The following is an 18,358-nucleotide window of genomic DNA, read 5'->3' as shown; positions in this document are numbered from 1 at the left end:
CTTTTCTAACTTCAAACATAGCCGCAGTACAGGCTGCGCTACATACCAACAATAACCTTGGATCTAGCAGTACAGGAAATCGTGTTTGATGCACCTACAAAGAATTCACTGCCTGCAAACCTTTGGAATTTGATGGAACCGAAGGACCGATCGGATTGAAACGGTGGACCGAGAAGGTTGAATCGGTGTTTGCCATAAGTAAGTGTACTGAAGAGGACAAAGTGAAGTATGCTACGCATACCTTCACAGGTTCTGCGTTAACATGGTGGAATACCTATCTAGAGCAAGTGGGACAAGACGATGCGTACGCACTACCGTGGTCAGCATTCAAGCACTTGATGAACGAGAAGTACCGTCCCAGAACCGAGGTCAATAAGCTCAAGACAGAACTTAGAGGGTTACGAACCCAAGGATTTGATATTACCACGTACGAAAGACGATTCACAGAATTGTGCCTATTGTGTCCGGGAGCATTCAAAGATGAGGAAGAGAAGATCGACGCGTTTGTGAAAGGATTACCGGAAAGAATCCAAGAAGATATAATTTCACACGAGCCCGCCTCTATACAACAGGCATGTAGAATGGCTCACAAACTAGTGAACCAGATTGAAGAAAGAATTAAAGAACAGACTGCTGAAGAGGCCAATGTGAAGCAAGTCAAAAGAAAGTGGGAGGAAAATGGTGATAAGAATCACCAATACAACAACAACAGCAATTACAACAATAATCGCAACAATTATCCCAACAATCGCAACATCAATCGCAACTACAACAAACGGCCAAACAACAACAACAACAACAACAACAACAACAACAACAACAACAACATCAACAACAACAGCAACTACAACAATCATCCCAACAACAATAATAACCGCAACAACCACAACAACAATCAGAAGCAGCTATGCCAAAGGTGTGAAAAGTATCACTCGGGGTTCTGCACCAAATTTTGCAACAAGTGTAAAAGAAATGGTCATAGTGCGGCGAAGTGTGAGGTCTACGGACCAGGGGTTAATAGAATGAAAGGAACAAATGGTGTCGGAACGAGTAATGGCGGAGCAAGTAGTGTCGGAGCAAGTTATGCCAATGTAGTTTGTTATAAATGTGGAAAACCGGGCCACATTATTAGAAATTGCCCGAACCAGGAGAACACCAATGGACAAGGCCGCGGAAGAGTTTTCAATATTAATGCGGCAGAGGTACAGGAAGACCCGGAGCTTGTTACGGGTACGTTTCTTATCGACAATAAATCTGCTTACGTTTTATTTGATTCGGGTGCGGATAGAAGCTATATGAGTAGAGATTTTTGTGCTAAATTAAGTTGTCCATTGACGCCTTTGGATAGTAAATTTTTACTCGAATTAGCAAATGGTAAATTAATTTCAGCAGATAATATATGTCGGAATCGAGAAATTAAACTGGTTAGCGATACATTTAAGATTGATTTGATACCAGTAGAGTTAGGGAGTTTTGATGTGATAATCGGTATGGACTGGTTGAAAGAAGTGAAAGCAGAGATCGTTTGTTACAAAAATGCAATTCGCATTATACGAGAAAAAGGAAAACCCTTAATGGTGTACGGAGAAAAGGGCAACACGAAGCTACATCTTATTAGTAATTTGAAGACACAAAAACTAATAAGAAAAGGTTGCTATGCTGTTCTAGCACACGTCGAGAAAGTACAAACTGCAGAAAAGAGCATCAATGATGTTCCCATTGCAAAAGAATTTCCCGATGTATTTCCGAAATAATTACCGGGATTACCCCCACATCGATCCGTTGAATTTCAAATAGATCTTGTACCAGGAGCTGCACCAATAGCTCGTGCTCCTTACAGACTCGCACCCAGCGAGATGAAAGAACTGCAAAGCCAATTACAAGAACTTTTAGAGCGTGGTTTCATTCGACCAAGCACATCACCGTGGGGAGCTCCTGTTTTGTTTGTCAAGAAGAAAGATGGTACATTCAGGTTGTGTATCGACTACCGAGAGTTGAACAAACTTACCATCAAGAACCGCTACTCACTACCGAGAATCGACGACTTATTTGATCAACTACAATTCTCGTCTGTTTATTCAAAGATTGACTTACGTTCCGGGTATCATCAAATGCGGGTGAAAGAAGATGATATTCCAAAGACTGCTTTCAGAACACGTTACGGTCATTACGAGTTTATGGTCATGCCGTTTGGTTTAACTAATGCACCAGCTGTGTTCATGGACCTTATGAACCGAGTGTGTGGACCATACCTTGACAAGTTTGTCATTGTTTTCATTGATGACATACTTATTTACTCAAAGAATGACCAAGAACACGGTGAACATTTGAGAAAGGTGTTAGAAGTATTGAGGAAGGAAGAATTGTACGCTAAGTTTTCAAAGTGTGCATTTTGGTTGGAAGAAGTTCAATTCCTCGGTCACATAGTGAACAAAGAAGGTATTAAGGTGGATCCGGCAAAGATAGAAACTGTTGAAAAGTGGGAAACCCCGAAAACTCCAAAACACATACGCCAGTTTTTAGGACTAGCTGGTTACTACAGAAGGTTCATCCAAGACTTTTCCAGAATAGCAAAACCCTTGACTGCATTAACGCATAAAGGGAAGAAATTTGAATGGAATGATGAACAAGAGAAAGCGTTTCAGTTATTGAAGAAAAAGCTAACTACGGCACCTATATTGTCATTGCCTGAAGGGAATGATGATTTTGTGATTTATTGTGACGCATCAAAGCAAGGTCTCGGTTGTGTATTAATGCAACGAACGAAGGTGATTGCTTATGCGTCTAGATAATTGAAGATTCACGAAAAAAATTATACGACACATGATTTGGAATTAGGCGCGGTAGTTTTTGCATTAAAGACTTGGAGGCACTACTTATATGGGGTCAAAAGTATTATATATACCGACCACAAAAGTCTTCAACACATATTTAATCAGAAACAACTGAATATGAGGCAGCGTAGGTGGATTGAATTATTGAATGATTATGACTTTGAGATTCGCTACCACCCGGGGAAGGCAAATGTGGTAGCCGATGCCTTGAGCAGGAAGGACACAGAACCCATTCGAGTAAAATCTATGAATATAATGATTCATAATAACCTTACTACTCAAATAAAGGAGGCGCAACAAGGAGTTTTAAAAGAGGGAAATTTAAAGGATGAAATACCCAAAGGATCGGAGAAGCATCTTAATATTCAGGAAGACGGAACCCAGTATAGGGCTGAAAGGATTTGGCTACCAAAATTTGGAGATATGAGAGAAATGGTACTTAGAGAAGCTCATAAAACCAGATACTCAATACATCCTGGAACGGGGAAGATGTACAAGGATCTCAAGAAACATTTTTGGTGGCCGGGTATGAAAGCCGATGTTGCTAAACACGTAGGAGAATGTTTGACGTGTTCTAAGGTCAAAGCTGAGCATCAAAAACCATCAGGTCTACTTCAACAACCCGAAATCCCGGAATGGAAATGGGAAAACATTACCATGGATTTCATCACTAAATTGCCAAGGACTGCAAGTGGTTTTGATACTATTTGGGTAATAGTTGATCGTCTCACCAAATCCGCACACTTCCTACCAATAAGAGAAGATGACAAGATGGAGAAGTTAGCACGACTGTATTTGAAGGAAGTCATCTCCAGACATGGAATACCAATCTCTATTATCTCTGATAGGGATGGCAGATTTATTTCAAGATTCTGGCAGACATTACAGCAAGCATTAGGAACTCGTCTAGACATGAGTACTGCCTATCATCCACAAAATGATGGGCAGAGCGAAAGGACGATACAAACGCTTGAAGACATGCTACGAGCATGTGTTATTGATTTCGGAAACAGTTGGGATCGACATCTACCGTTAGCAGAATTTTCCTACAACAACAGCTACCATTCAAGCATTGAGATGGTGCCGTTTGAAGCACTTTATGGTAGAAAGTGCAGGTCTCCGATTTGTTGGAGTGAAGTGGGGGATAGACAGATTACGGGTCCGGAGATTATACAAGAAACTACCGAGAAGATCATCCAAATTCAACAACGGTTGAAAACTGCCCAAAGTCGACAAAAGAGCTACGCTGACATTAAAAGAAAAGATATAGAATTTGAAATTGGAGAGATGGTCATGCTTAAAGTTGCACCTTAGAAAGGCGTTGTTCGATTTGGTAAACGAGGGAAATTAAATCCAAGGTATATTGGACCATTCAAGATTATTGATCGTGTCGGACCAGTAGCTTACCGACTTGAGTTACCTCAACAACTCGCGGCTGTACATAACACTTTCTACGTCTCGAATTTGAAGAAATGTTTTGCTAAAGAAGATCTCACTATTCCGTTAGATGAAATCCAAATCAATGAAAAACTTCAATTCATCGAAGAACCCATCGAAATAATGGATCGTGAGGTTAAAAGACTTAAGCAAAACAAGATACCAATTGTTAAGGTTCGATGGAATGCTCGTAGAGGACCCGAGTTCACCTGGGAGCGTGAAGATCAGATGAAGAAGAAATACCCGCATCTATTTCTAGAAGATTCGTCAACACCTTCAACAGCTTAAAATTTCGGGACGAAATTTATTTAACGGGTAGGTACTGTAGTGACCCGAACTTTTCCATGTTTATATATATTAATTGAGATTGATATTTACATGATTAAATGTTTCCAACATGTTAAGCAATCAAACTTGTTAAGACTTGATTAATTGAAATATGTTTCATATAGACAATTGACCACCCAAGTTGACCAGCGATTCACGAACGTTAAAACTTGTAAAAACGACATGACGATATATATATGGATATACATATGGTTAACATGAGATTATGATAAGTAAGTATCTCCATAAGTATATTAACAATGAGTTATATACATATAAACAAGACTACTAACTTAAGGATTTCGAAACGAGACATATATGTAACGATTATCGTTGTAACGACATTTAAATGTATATATATATATCATATTAAGATATATTAATATATCATAATATCATGATAATATAATAATTTAACATCTCATTAGATAGAATAAACAATGGGTTAACAACATTAATTGAGATCGTTAACTTAAAGGTTTCAAAACAACACTTACATGTAACGACTAACGATGACTTAACGACTCAGTTAAAATGTATATACATGTAGTGTATTTAGATGTATTAAAATACTTTTGGAAGACTTCAAGACATATATCAAAACACTCATACTTAACGAAAATGGTTACAGTTACTTTTCCATTCTTTTCTTTCATCAAGAATTCTAGTCGTATTCTTACCCGTATTATACACAGCTTCAAAATGTACTTACTATGAGTATATACCAATAGGAACTAGCATGGGATTCCACTCTTGATTATGTCATGTATGACTAATCAATTTTAACTTCTACCATGAGCTAGTCAACTAACTAGAACTCCTTTTAACCCCACTCACCACTCAACAATTACCACTCATCATTCACTCCATTTCACTTCCAATTCTCTTTCTAATTTTCTCTCAACACACCCACACTATTATGAACGTATTTTTCCAGTAGTTAATCATCATCTTCATCAAAAATCACTTCAAGAATCAAGCTATAATCATCATAGGAAGAACACTTCAAGAACACTTCAAAAATCCCTTCAAGTTTACTAATTTACTTCCAAGCTTTCTAATCCATTCCAAGTAATCATCTAAGATCAAGAAACCTTTGTTATATACAGTAGGTTATCTTTCTTATTCAAGGTAATATTCATATTCAAACTTTGATTCAATTTCTATAACTATAAACTATCTTAATTCGAGTAAAAATCTTACTTGAACTTGTTTTTGTGTCATGATCCTACTTCAAGAACTTTCAAGCCATCCAAGATCCTTTGAAGCTAGATCATTTATTGTCACTTCCAGTAGGTTTACCTACTAAACTTGAGGTAGTAATGATGTTCATAACATCATTTGATTCATATATATAAAACTATCTTATTCGAAGTTTTAAACTCGTAATCACTAGAACATAGTTTAGTTAATTCTAAACTTGTTCGCAAACAAAAGTTAATCCTTCTAACTTGACTTTTAAAATCAACTAAACACATGTTCTATATCTATATGATATGCTAACTTAATGATTTAAAACCTGGAAACACGAAAAACACCGTAAAACCGGATTTACGCCGTCGTAGTAACACCGCGGGCTGTTTTGGGTTAGTTAATTAAAAACTATGATAAACTTTGATTTAAAAGTTGTTATTCTGAGAAAATGATTTTTATTATGAACATGAAACTATATCCAAAAATTATGGTTAAACTCAAAGTGGAAGTATGTTTTCTAAAATGGTCATCTAGACGTCGTTCTTTCGACTGAAATGACTACCTTTACAAAAACGACTTGTAACTTATTTTTCCGACTATAAACCTATACTTTTTCTGTTTAGATTCATAAAATAGAGTTCAATATGAAACCATAGCAATTTGATTCACTCAAAACGGATTTAAAATGAAGAAGTTATGGGTAAAACAAGATTGGATAATTTTTCTCATTTTAGCTACGTGAAAATTGGTAACAAATCTATCCCAACCATAACTTAATCAACTTGTATTTTATATTATGTAATCTTGAGATACCATAGACACGTATACAATGTTTCGACCTATCATGTCGACACATATATATATATTTCGGAACAACCATAGACACTCTATATGTGAATGTTGGAGTTAGCTATACAGGGTTGAGGTTGATTCCAAAATATATATAGTTTGAGTTGTGATCAATACTGAGATACGTATACACTGGGTCGTGGATTGATTCAAGATAATATTTATCGATTTATTTCTGTACATCTAACTGTGGACAACTAGTTGTAGGTTACTAACGAGGACAGCTGACTTAATAAACTTAAAACATCAAAATATATTAAAAGTGTTGTAAATATATTTTGAACATACTTTGATATATATGTATATATTGTTATAGGTTCGTGAATCAACCAGTGGCCAAGTCTTACTTCCCGACGAAGTAAAAATCTGTGAAAGTGAGTTATAGTCCCACTTTTAAAATCTAATATTTTTGGGATGAGAATACATGCAGGTTTTATAAATGATTTACAAAATAGACACAAGTACGTGAAACTACATTCTATGGTTGAATTATCGAAATCGAATATGCCCCTTTTTATTAAGTCTGGTAATCTAAGAATTAGGGAACAGACACCCTAATTGACGCGAATCCTAAAGATAGATCTATTGGGCCTAACAAACCCCATCCAAAGTACCGGATGCTTTAGTACTTCGAAATTTATATCATATCCGAAGGGTGTCCCGGAATGATGGGGATATTCTTATATATGCATCTTGTTAATGTCGGTTATCAGGTGTTCACCATATGAATGATTTTTATCTCTATGTATGGGATGTGTATTGAAATATGAAATCTTGTGGTCTATTATTATGATTTGATATCTATAGGTTAAACCTATAACTCACCAACATTTTTGTTGACGTTTTAAGCATGTTTATTCTCAGGTGATTATTAAGAGCTTCCGCTGTCGCATACTTAAATAAGGACGAGATTTGGAGTCCATGCTTGTATGATATTGTATAAAAACTGCATTCAAGAAACTTATTTTGTTGTAACATATTTGTATTGTAAACCATTATGTAATGGTCGTGTGTAAACATGATATTTTAGATTATCATTATTTGATAATCTACGTAAAGCTTTTTAAACCTTTATTGATGAAATAAAGGTTATGGTTTATTTTAAAATGAATGCAGTCTTTGAAAAACGTCTCATATAGAGGTCAAAACCTCGCAACGAAATCAATTAATATGGAACGTTTTTAATCAATAAGAACGGGACATTTCAGATTAGATATAAAGGAAATGTAATTTTGTTTTCATGTAAATAAGTCATGAATGATTACTCATATTTTTGTAATTTTATGAGATATTTCATGCTAGTTGCCAAATGATGGTTCCCACATGTGTTAGGTGACTCACATGGGCTGCTAAGAGCTGATCATTGGAGTGATATACCAATAGTACATACATCTAAAAGCTGTGTATTGTACGAGTACGAATACGGGTGCATACGAGTAGAATTGTTGATGAAACTGAACGAGGATGTAATTGTAAGCATTTTTGTTAAGTAGAAGTATTTTGATAAGTGTATTGAAGTATTTCAAAAGTGTATAAATACGTATTAAAACACTACATGTATATACATTTTAACTGAGTAGTTAAGTCATCGTTAGTCGTTACATGTAAGTGTTGTTTTGAAACCTTTAGGTTAACGATCTTGTTAAATGTTGTTAACCCAATGTTTATAATATCAAATGAGATTTTAAATTATTATATTATCATGATATTATCATGTATGAATATCTCTTAATATGATATATATACATTAAATGTCTTTACAACGATAATCGTTACATATATGTCTCGTTTAAAAATCATTAAGTTAGTAGTCTTATTTTTACATATGTAGTTCATTGTTAATATACTTAATGATATGTTTACTTATCATAGTATCATGTTAACTATATATATATCCATATATATGTCATCATATAGTTTTTACAAGTTTTAACGTTCGTGAATCAACGGTCAACTTGGGTGGTCAATTGTCTATATGAAACATATTTCAATTAATCAAGTCTTAACAAGTTTGATTGCTTAACATGTTGGAAACATTTAATCATGTAAATATCAATCTCAATTAATATATATAAACATGGAAAAGTTCGGGTCACTACAATTGGTACATTAATTATTACTTGTATCATAATTGTAGTGTTATCATTATTACATACTAGGATTATTGTAGTACTAATATAAGTATTACGATAGAAATTTCATTTATTATTATTATGATTATAGTAGAAACAAGATTTTTAAGTATTAATAATATTATTGCTAATGTTAATATTATCATTCAAAGTATAAATTTTATCATTTTACTACTGTTAACACCTATTTCCTTATGAGGTAAGGCTTAGTATTCAACAAGAGACTAGAAGTGATATAGCTTTTAGGAGGGCGGAGTGTTGCCGATTGATTTTTACCCTCGGGAAATAATCCCTGCAGACCCGGTACACAAGTGTAGAAACTTGTGGGGTGGCTTAATCAATCTGTCGTCCGTAGAGCGTAAGAGTGCTAGCCGGATGACTTCTAGTAAGAGAAAGTAGAGAGATAAAGAGAAGTGAAGTCTCAGCTCTCAAAGTTGTCAGAATATCTGAACTTGTGTAAAATGACGACCCAAGGTGAAAAGACCCGTTCATATACATTATAAACAATTCACAATAGTTGATTACATTGCGAGGTATTTGACCTCTATATGATACATTTTACAAACATTGCATTCGTTTTTAAAAGACAATCTTTCTTTACATCGAAAATTGACAGGCATGCATACCATTTCATAATATCCACTATCCAACTATAAATTGATTTAATAATAATCTTTGATGAACTCAATGACTCGAATGCAACGTTCTTCGAAATATGCTATGAAAGACTCCAAGTAACATCTTTAAAATGAGCAAATGCACAGCGGAAGATTTCTTTAACACCTGAGAATAAACATGCTTTAAAGTGTCAACCAAAAGGTTGGTGAGTTCATTAGTTTATCATAATCATTTATTTCCATCATTTTAATAGACCACAAGAATTTCATTTCCAGTTCTCATAAATATACGTCCCATGCATAGAGACAAAAATAATCATTCATATGGTGAACACCTGGTAACCGACATTAACAATATGCATATAAGAATATCCCCTATCATTCCGGGATCCTCCTTCGGACATGATATAAATTTCGAAGTACTAAAGCATCCGGTACTTTGGATGGGGTTTGTTAGGCCCGATAGATCTATCTTTAGGATTCGCGTCAATTAGGGTGTCTGTTCCCTAATTCTTAGATTACCAGACTTTAATAAAAAGGAGCATATTCGATTTCGATAATTCAACCATAGAATGTAGTTTCAATTACTTGTGTCTATTTCGTCAAACATTTATAAAAGCGCATGTATTCTCAGTCCCAAAAATATAAAGGGTAAAAAGGCAAATGAAACTCACCATACTGTATTTCGTAGTAAAAATACATATAACGTCATTGAACAAGTGCAAGGTTGGCCTCAGATTCACGAACCTATATTAATTATATATATTTATATGTTGGTCAACATTTGTATAGCAATTTAGGTCAGGTCATAGTGTAATCCTATCCTATAGCTCGAGTCTAACTCTACAGTATAGTAACATGTTATATTACTCATGCTCAATTAAGATTCTAGTAAAAGGTGACGTGTGAAACAACGTAACACAAATGGTTTCATAATCATAAAATAGTATTTTAGGTTTTTTTTTTTTTTTTTTTTTTTTTAGAGAAAATCAACACAAAAAGTTAACTGAAAAGTTAACAGGAAAAGTCAAAGTTCAAAGTCAAAAGTCAAAGGTTAAAGTCAAAAGTCAAAGGTCAAAGTAAAAATGAGGTCGCATGCAAATATATAATAACTTATACAAAAATGATTTTCGGTCAAACATGACTAAACGGGCCACTTCAGCTATTTTTAGAAAAATTATCGGAACTCCGATTGATAAACGGCCAAAGATAAAAGTTACACATTACCAAAAAAATTAAGCATAAATATTACAGAAGTAAACTAAACCTAGACAACTCGTAGTTGCCAACGCGTTTTCGGCGTTTCAAAGTTAATTTTTCAGATTTAATAAATTTACAAAAGTGACCGAGTAGCCTACTTTGGAGATTTTTAGAAAATTCCTCAAAACTCGTATTGACAAACGGTCAAAGCCTGCAAATTCTCGTTACCACAAAGATATAACATGATTTTTGGCAAGAGTAAACACATATCAGGCCGACCATGACAACTGATACAAAACTGACATTTTTAAATAAAAAAGTTTCAGCTCTTTTTAGAATTTTAAAATGTGACCAAACTGTCAACTTTGATGATTTTTAGAAAAATCGTCGAGACTCGAATTGACAAACGGCTAGAGTTGTTTATTAGACCTTACAGCAAAGAATTCAGTGGTATTTTTTTCTATATATGAAACAACGCAGATCAGCGAAAATTTCAGTTCCCGTTTCGACATTTCATCAAAATTTGCAAAACTTCTTTTGTCCATAACTTGACAACCGTTCAACGAAACGAGACGTGCTTTATATGAAAATTCATCTACTCGACGAGTAGAATCCAAATAATCACTTTTTATAACCCATAAAATTAGTTCACTAATTATCATCAGCAATTTTAATTACGAAATTAATTATGCAATTTGTTTATTTCATAATTTTCTAACCATTACTTGGATTCAAGTGATTCTTAAACCAAAATTCAACTATTTTTCGCTAGCTTTCCAACGACATGCATATCTTATACCTTATCTCAATCGTATATGTAACTAATTCAGGAATCAACATAACCTATCTAATGGCAATATCAAAAGTACAAACATGCATAATCCTATATACTCGAGCACTAGTCAGGGATACACTATTAGTATGTAAAAATTAAATTCTGAGTACTCACATATCAATATTGAGATTCAATATTGCAGGAAAGGTACGTAAACGCAACGGAGATGATAAACACTATATTGACCTCACGAGCATACCCATGAACCATACTCAATCACCTCCATAGCTATAACCCATAATTTCCTTAATCTTATCCCACTCGAAAAAAACAACTTCGAAATCACTCGGACAGCACTCCGTCGTAATATTTTATGTATACTAATAATATCTTGAGATAATACGGAGTAAATATATATATGTAAATCGATTGAGAGAGTTTAGAGAAAACTATTTTCAAGTTTCTATGAAATAATGAAACCTATTGAATTCTATTTATAATAGATTTTTGAATTATTAAAGTGAATTATTAAATTATGAATTATTAAAGTGAATTATTAAAGTATGAATTATTAAAGTGAATTATTAAAGTATGAATTATTAAAGTGAATTATTAAAGTATGAATTATTAAAGTGAATTATTAAAGTATGAATTATTAAAGTTAAAGTAAAGTAAAAATAAAGTAAATGTAAAGTTTAAGTATAGTAAAAGTATAAAACTATGTACGTATAATACGCGTATAAATATATATAATATTAATTTAAATCGTTATATATATTTAATAAAATAAAATATAAATATCTTTATCTTTATCATACTAGTTAAGTAATGAGTTGTCAAAAGTGGTTCTAGATATTTATAAAAGTTATATACGTTTTAATAATAAAGTTCTTTTTAAACTGAAAACGTTTTTGTACGTTTGAAACTAAATAGATCAATCGAGTCTTTATGAGGTTCAATCTTCCACTATCCTTTGTCTAGTTCTCAATGATTGACAATTTGTTCATATTTATAAATCACTTTACCATTTTCCGAATATTGTTAAAATGAAAAGATTTCTCAAATCAACGTGGGCCTTTCAACAGAGACTTGTAATCATAATTCAATATATCTGATAATTCAATCATTTGATCTTATCTTCTAATTCCATTGATAAACATTTTGAAACAGATACAATCATATAAAGTATTTAATCTAATATTTTGTTTACGTTTCAAGTTATAATATATATACACATATACATATATAATCATATTCGTTTAATGGTTCGTGAATCGTTGGAACTTGGTTGAGGTTGAATGAATGTATGAACATAGTTTAAAATTCTTGAAATTTAACTTAACAAATATTGCTTATCGTGTCGAAAACATATAAAGATTAAAGTTTAAATTTGGTTGGAAATTTCCGGGTTGTCACAGTACCTACTCGTTAAATAAATTTCGTCCCGAAATTTGAGTGGAAAGGTCGTGAATGATAATAAGTATGTTATCATGATGCATACTGGCTGAAAATTAGAGTTTTATCATCAGCGAATAATTTGGATAAACAATCTATTTATATGAAGTGTACGAATGAAGCTAACATAGAAGAGTGAAATGAGTAAGTGTAGATTCATCTTATCATTTGACGTAGATATGATTGATTCCCAGATTTTTAGGGATTTGAAGAAAATCTTCTTAATAAGATTTGACTCTCCGGTAATCAAGGGAATTAGGATCCGCTTTAAATGCGATCGTCCATTTTAATTGTTCTGTCGGAGATTTTCTTATAAATTCACCTCCTTCATTTCCTTACAACTCACACCATCTGTTGATGCATTTTATGCAAGTCCCTAGATATCTACCCACGTCCATTGCAGGTACAACAGTTTACAGGCCACCATGTGTAGTGACCCGAACTTTTCCATGTTTATATATATTAATTGAGATTGATATTTACATGATTAAATGTTTCCAACATGTTAAGCAATCAAACTTGTTAAGACTTGATTAATTGAAATATGTTTCATATAGACAATTGACCACCCAAGTTGACCGGTGATTCACGAACGTTAAAACTTGTAAAAACTATATGATGACATATATATGGATATATATATAGTTAACATGATACTATGATAAGTAAACATATCATTAAGTATATTAACAATGAACTACATATGTAAAAACAAGACTACTAACTTAATGATTTTTAAACAAGACATATATGTAACGATTATCGTTGTAAAGACATTTAATGTATATATATATCATATTAAGAGATATTCATACATGATAATATCATGATAATATAATAATTTAAAATCTCATTTGATATTATAAACATTGGGTTAACAACATTTAACAAGATCGTTAACCTAAAGGTTTCAAAACAACACTTACATGTAACGACTAACGATGACTTAACGACTCAGTTAAAATGTATATACATGTAGTGTTTTAATATGTATCTATACACTTTTTAAAGACTTCAATACACTTATCAAAATACTTCTACTTAACAAAAATGCTTACAATTACATCCTCGTTCAGTTTCATCAACAATTCTACTCGAATGCACCCGTATTCGTACTCGTACAATACACAGCTTTTAGATGTATGTACTATTGGTATATACACTCCAATGATCAGCTCTTAGCAGCCCATGTGAGTCACCTAACACATGTGGGAACCATCATTTGGCAACTAGCATGAAATATCTCATAAAATTACAAAAATATAAGTAATCATTCATGACTTATTTACATGAAAACAAAATTACATATCCTTTATATCTAATCCATACACCAATGACCAAAAACACCTACAAACACTTTCATTCTTCAATTTTCTTCATCTAATTGATCTCTCTCAAGTTCTATCTTCAAGTTCTAAGTGTTCTTCATAAATTCTACAAGTTCTAGTTACATAAAATCAAGAATACTTTCAAGTTTGCTAGCTCACTTCCAATCTTGTAAGGTGATCATCCAACCTCAAGAAATCTTTATTTCTTACAGTAGGTTATCATTCTAATACAAGGTAATAATCATATTCAAACTTTGGTTCAATTTCTATAACTATAACAATCTTATTTCAAGTGATGATCTTACTTGAACTTGTTTTCGTGTCATGATTCTGCTTCAAGAACTTCGAGCCATTCAAGGATCCGTTGAAGCTAGATCCATTTTTCTCTTTTCCAGTAGGTTTATCCAAGGAACTTAAGGTAGTAATGATGTTCATAACATCATTCGATTCATACATATAAAGCTATCTTATTCGAAGGTTTAAACTTGTAATCACTAGAACATAGTTTAGTTAATTCTAAACTTGTTCGCAAACAAAAGTTAATCCGTCTAACTTGACTTTTAAAATCAACTAAACACATTTTCTATATCTATATGATATGCTAACTTAATGATTTAAAACCTGGAAACACGAAAAACACCGTAAAACCGGATTTACGCCGTCGTAGTAACACCGCGGGCTGTTTTGGGTTAGTTAATTAAAACTATGATAAACTTTGATTTAAAAGTTGTTATTCTGAGAAAATGATTTTTATTATGAACATGAAACTATATCCAAAAATTATGGTTAAACTCAAAGTGGAAGTATGTTTTCTAAAATGGTCATCTAGACGTCGTTCTTTCGACTGAAATGACTACCTTTACAAAAACAACTTGTAACTTATTTTTCAGACTAGAAACCTATACTTTTTTTGTTTAGATTCATAAAATAGAGTTCAATATGAAACCATAGCAATTTGATTCACTCAAAACGGATTTAAAATGAAGAAGTTATGAGTAAAACAAGATTGGATAATTTTTCTCATTTTAGCTACGTGAAAATTGGTAACAAATCTATTCCAACCATAACTTAATCAACTTGTATTGTATATTATGTAATCTTGAGATACCATAGACACGTATACAATGTTTCGACCTATCATGTCGACACATCTATATATATTTCGGAACAACCATAGACACTCTATATGTGAATGTTGTAGTTAGCTATACAGGGTTGAGGTTGATTCCAAAATATATATAGTTTGAGTTGTGATCAATACTGAGATACGTATACACTGGGTCGTGGATTGATTCAAGATAATATTTATTGATTTATTTCTGTACATCTAACTGTGGACAACTAGTTATAGGTTACTAACGAGGACAGCTGACTTAATAAACTTAAAACATCAAAATATATTAAAAGTGTTGTAAATATATTTTAAACATACTTTGATATATATGTATATATTGTTATAGGTTCGTGAATCAACCAGTGGTCAAGTCTTACTTCCCGACGAAGTAAAAATCTGTGAAAGTGAGTTATAGTCCCACTTTTAAAATCTAATATTTTTGGGATGAGAATACATGCAGGTTTTATAAATGATTTACAAAATAGACACAAGTACGTGAAACTACATTCTATGGTTGAATTATCGAAATCGAATATGCCCTTTTTTATTAAGTCTGGTAATCTAAGAATTAGGGAACAGACACCCTAATTGACGCGAATCCTAAAGATAGATCTATCGGGTCCAACAAGCCCCATCCAAAGTACCGGATGCTTTAGTACTTCGAAATTTATATCATATCCGAAGGGTGTCCCGTAATGATGGGGATATTCTTATATATGCATCTTGTTAATGTCGGTTACCAGGTGTTCACCATATGAATGATTTTTATCTCTATGTATGGGATGTGTATTGAAATATGAAATCTTGTGGTCTATTGTTACGATTTGATATATATAGGTTAAACCTATAACTCACCAACATTTTTGTTGACGTTTAAAGCATGTTTATTCTCAGGTGAATATTAAGAGCTTCCGCTGTTGCATACTAAAATAAGGACAAGATTTGGAGTCCATGCTTGTATGATATTGTGTAAAAACTGCATTCAAGAAACTGATTTCGATGTAACATATTTGTATTGTAAACCATTATGTAATGGTCGTGTGTAAACAGGATATTTTAGATTATCATTATTTGATAATCTACGTAAAGCTTTTTAAACCTTTATTTATGAAATAAAGGTTATGGTTTGTTTTAAAAATGAATGCAGTCTTTGAAAAACGTCTCATATAGAGGTCAAAACCTCGCAACGAAATCAATTAATATGGAACGTTTTTAATCAATAAGAACGGGACATTTCAGTTGGTATCAGAGCGTTGGTCTTAGAGAACTAGAATTTTGCATTAGTGTGTCTTATCGAGTTTGTTAGGATGCATTAGTGAGTCTGGACTTCGACCGTGTTTACTTGAAAAATGATTGCTTAACAAATTTTGTTGGAAACTATATATTTTTAACATGTGAATATTATGTGATATATTAATCTCTTAACGTGTTTGATATTATGTGATAGATGTCTACCTCTAGAACAAGTCCCATTGACTCACCTAATAATAATGAAGAGTCAAATGTAAATTGGAATGATTCGTGGACTGATTCACAAGTTCCCGAAGAGGAACCGGAAGAAGAGTCGGAACCGGAAGAAGAATCGGAACCGGAAGAAGAATCGGAACCGGATGAAGAAATAGAACCAGTGGGGGAAATAATAAAACGGTTAAGTAAAAGAAAATCCTCAACCAACCGACCAAGGTTAATTATGGTCAATGGTGTTTCCGCCAAGGAAGCAAAATATTGGGAGGATTACCAATTCTCCGATGAATCGGATTCCGACGAGAATTCCGATGATGTTATAGAAATTACCCCACCTTAATTTAAAAAGGCAAAAGAAAATAATAAGGGAAAGGGCATAAAAATAGAGAAATCTAATTCCAACCCCGATGAACTTTATATGTATCGTCAACCCCCGAAGTCCTTAAGTTGTAACAATGACCCGGGAACCTCTAAACCACCAGGTTTTTCTAAACCAATGTGGAAAACGACGGCTCGTATTAGGGGAACATCATATATCCCTAGAAACTTGGCAAAACGATCCAAAACCGAAGAAGAAGAAACAAGCGAGTCGGAATAAGATAGTTGTATTCGTGTGGTGTAATATATGTAATATAGTGTGCTTATGCTTTATGATATATGTAAAAATTGCTTGTATTAATAAGTATTTTTTTTATAAATCTAACTCTTGTCTATTTTACAGTATAAAAACACAAAATGGATAGACAACCCAATATTTTAAGAGACCTACCCGGAGACATGATTGATGAAATCTTGTCCAGAGTCGGTCAGAATTCTTCGGCACAACTATTTAAGGCGAGATCAGTTTGTAAGACATTCGAAGAACGTTCCAAGAATGCCTTGGTTTATAAAAGGCTTTCGTTCGGAAGATGGGGGATATCACATTGGGAAATCCATAAGTTACGATGTGTTTACTTTGACGCATATATTACGGGGAACCCAAATGCTATTTTACGCAACGGGTTAAGAAATTATTTTGACTCAGTATATCTGAATATAGGACTTTGTGATTTAGAAAAAGCGGATAACATGCAACATAAAGAAGCATGTTATGCTTACGGGTTAGTAATGTTCGCTTCTCACCAAAGTGAGAACAAGAATATCGGGCTACAACTATTAAACAAAACGTTCCCACAAGTGACGGAGTCGGTAATTGGGGTAAGAAATGAGGTTTTTAGATTGTTACGGGACTGTTGGACATTACGTAACCCTCGTCCCTTTGACGATGTTACAACACGCTGTCTTATCAACGGCCATAACGGTTATGTTCCACAAGACCAAGGATGGGAAGTAATCCTAGTAAAACCAGAATGCATGACTTGTTTCTGGACGTATGAATTACGTGTGTTTATTGCCTTTGCTGAACGACTTGTGTACTAGCTAGAATTATCTTCACAACCATCTTGTATCAAATTTATTGTGTGCTATATTTCATGCTATATGTAAAATAAGCGGTATTGTAAGTTTGTAAAATATTGTGTAAAAGTTTGAACGCAAAATATTATTATAATCAGTTTTTCATATAGAATTGTAGTAGTTGAATTGTATATTAGCTACTAAGTATGAACTTAACGGGTAGGTACTACCCGAATT

The sequence above is a fragment of the Rutidosis leptorrhynchoides genome, chromosome 4, assembly GCF_046630445.1.
Source record: "Rutidosis leptorrhynchoides isolate AG116_Rl617_1_P2 chromosome 4, CSIRO_AGI_Rlap_v1, whole genome shotgun sequence".
Classification (NCBI taxonomy): domain Eukaryota; kingdom Viridiplantae; phylum Streptophyta; class Magnoliopsida; order Asterales; family Asteraceae; genus Rutidosis; species Rutidosis leptorrhynchoides.
The sequence above is the reverse complement of the archived record's forward strand: the minus strand, read 5'-3'. Positions refer to the sequence as shown.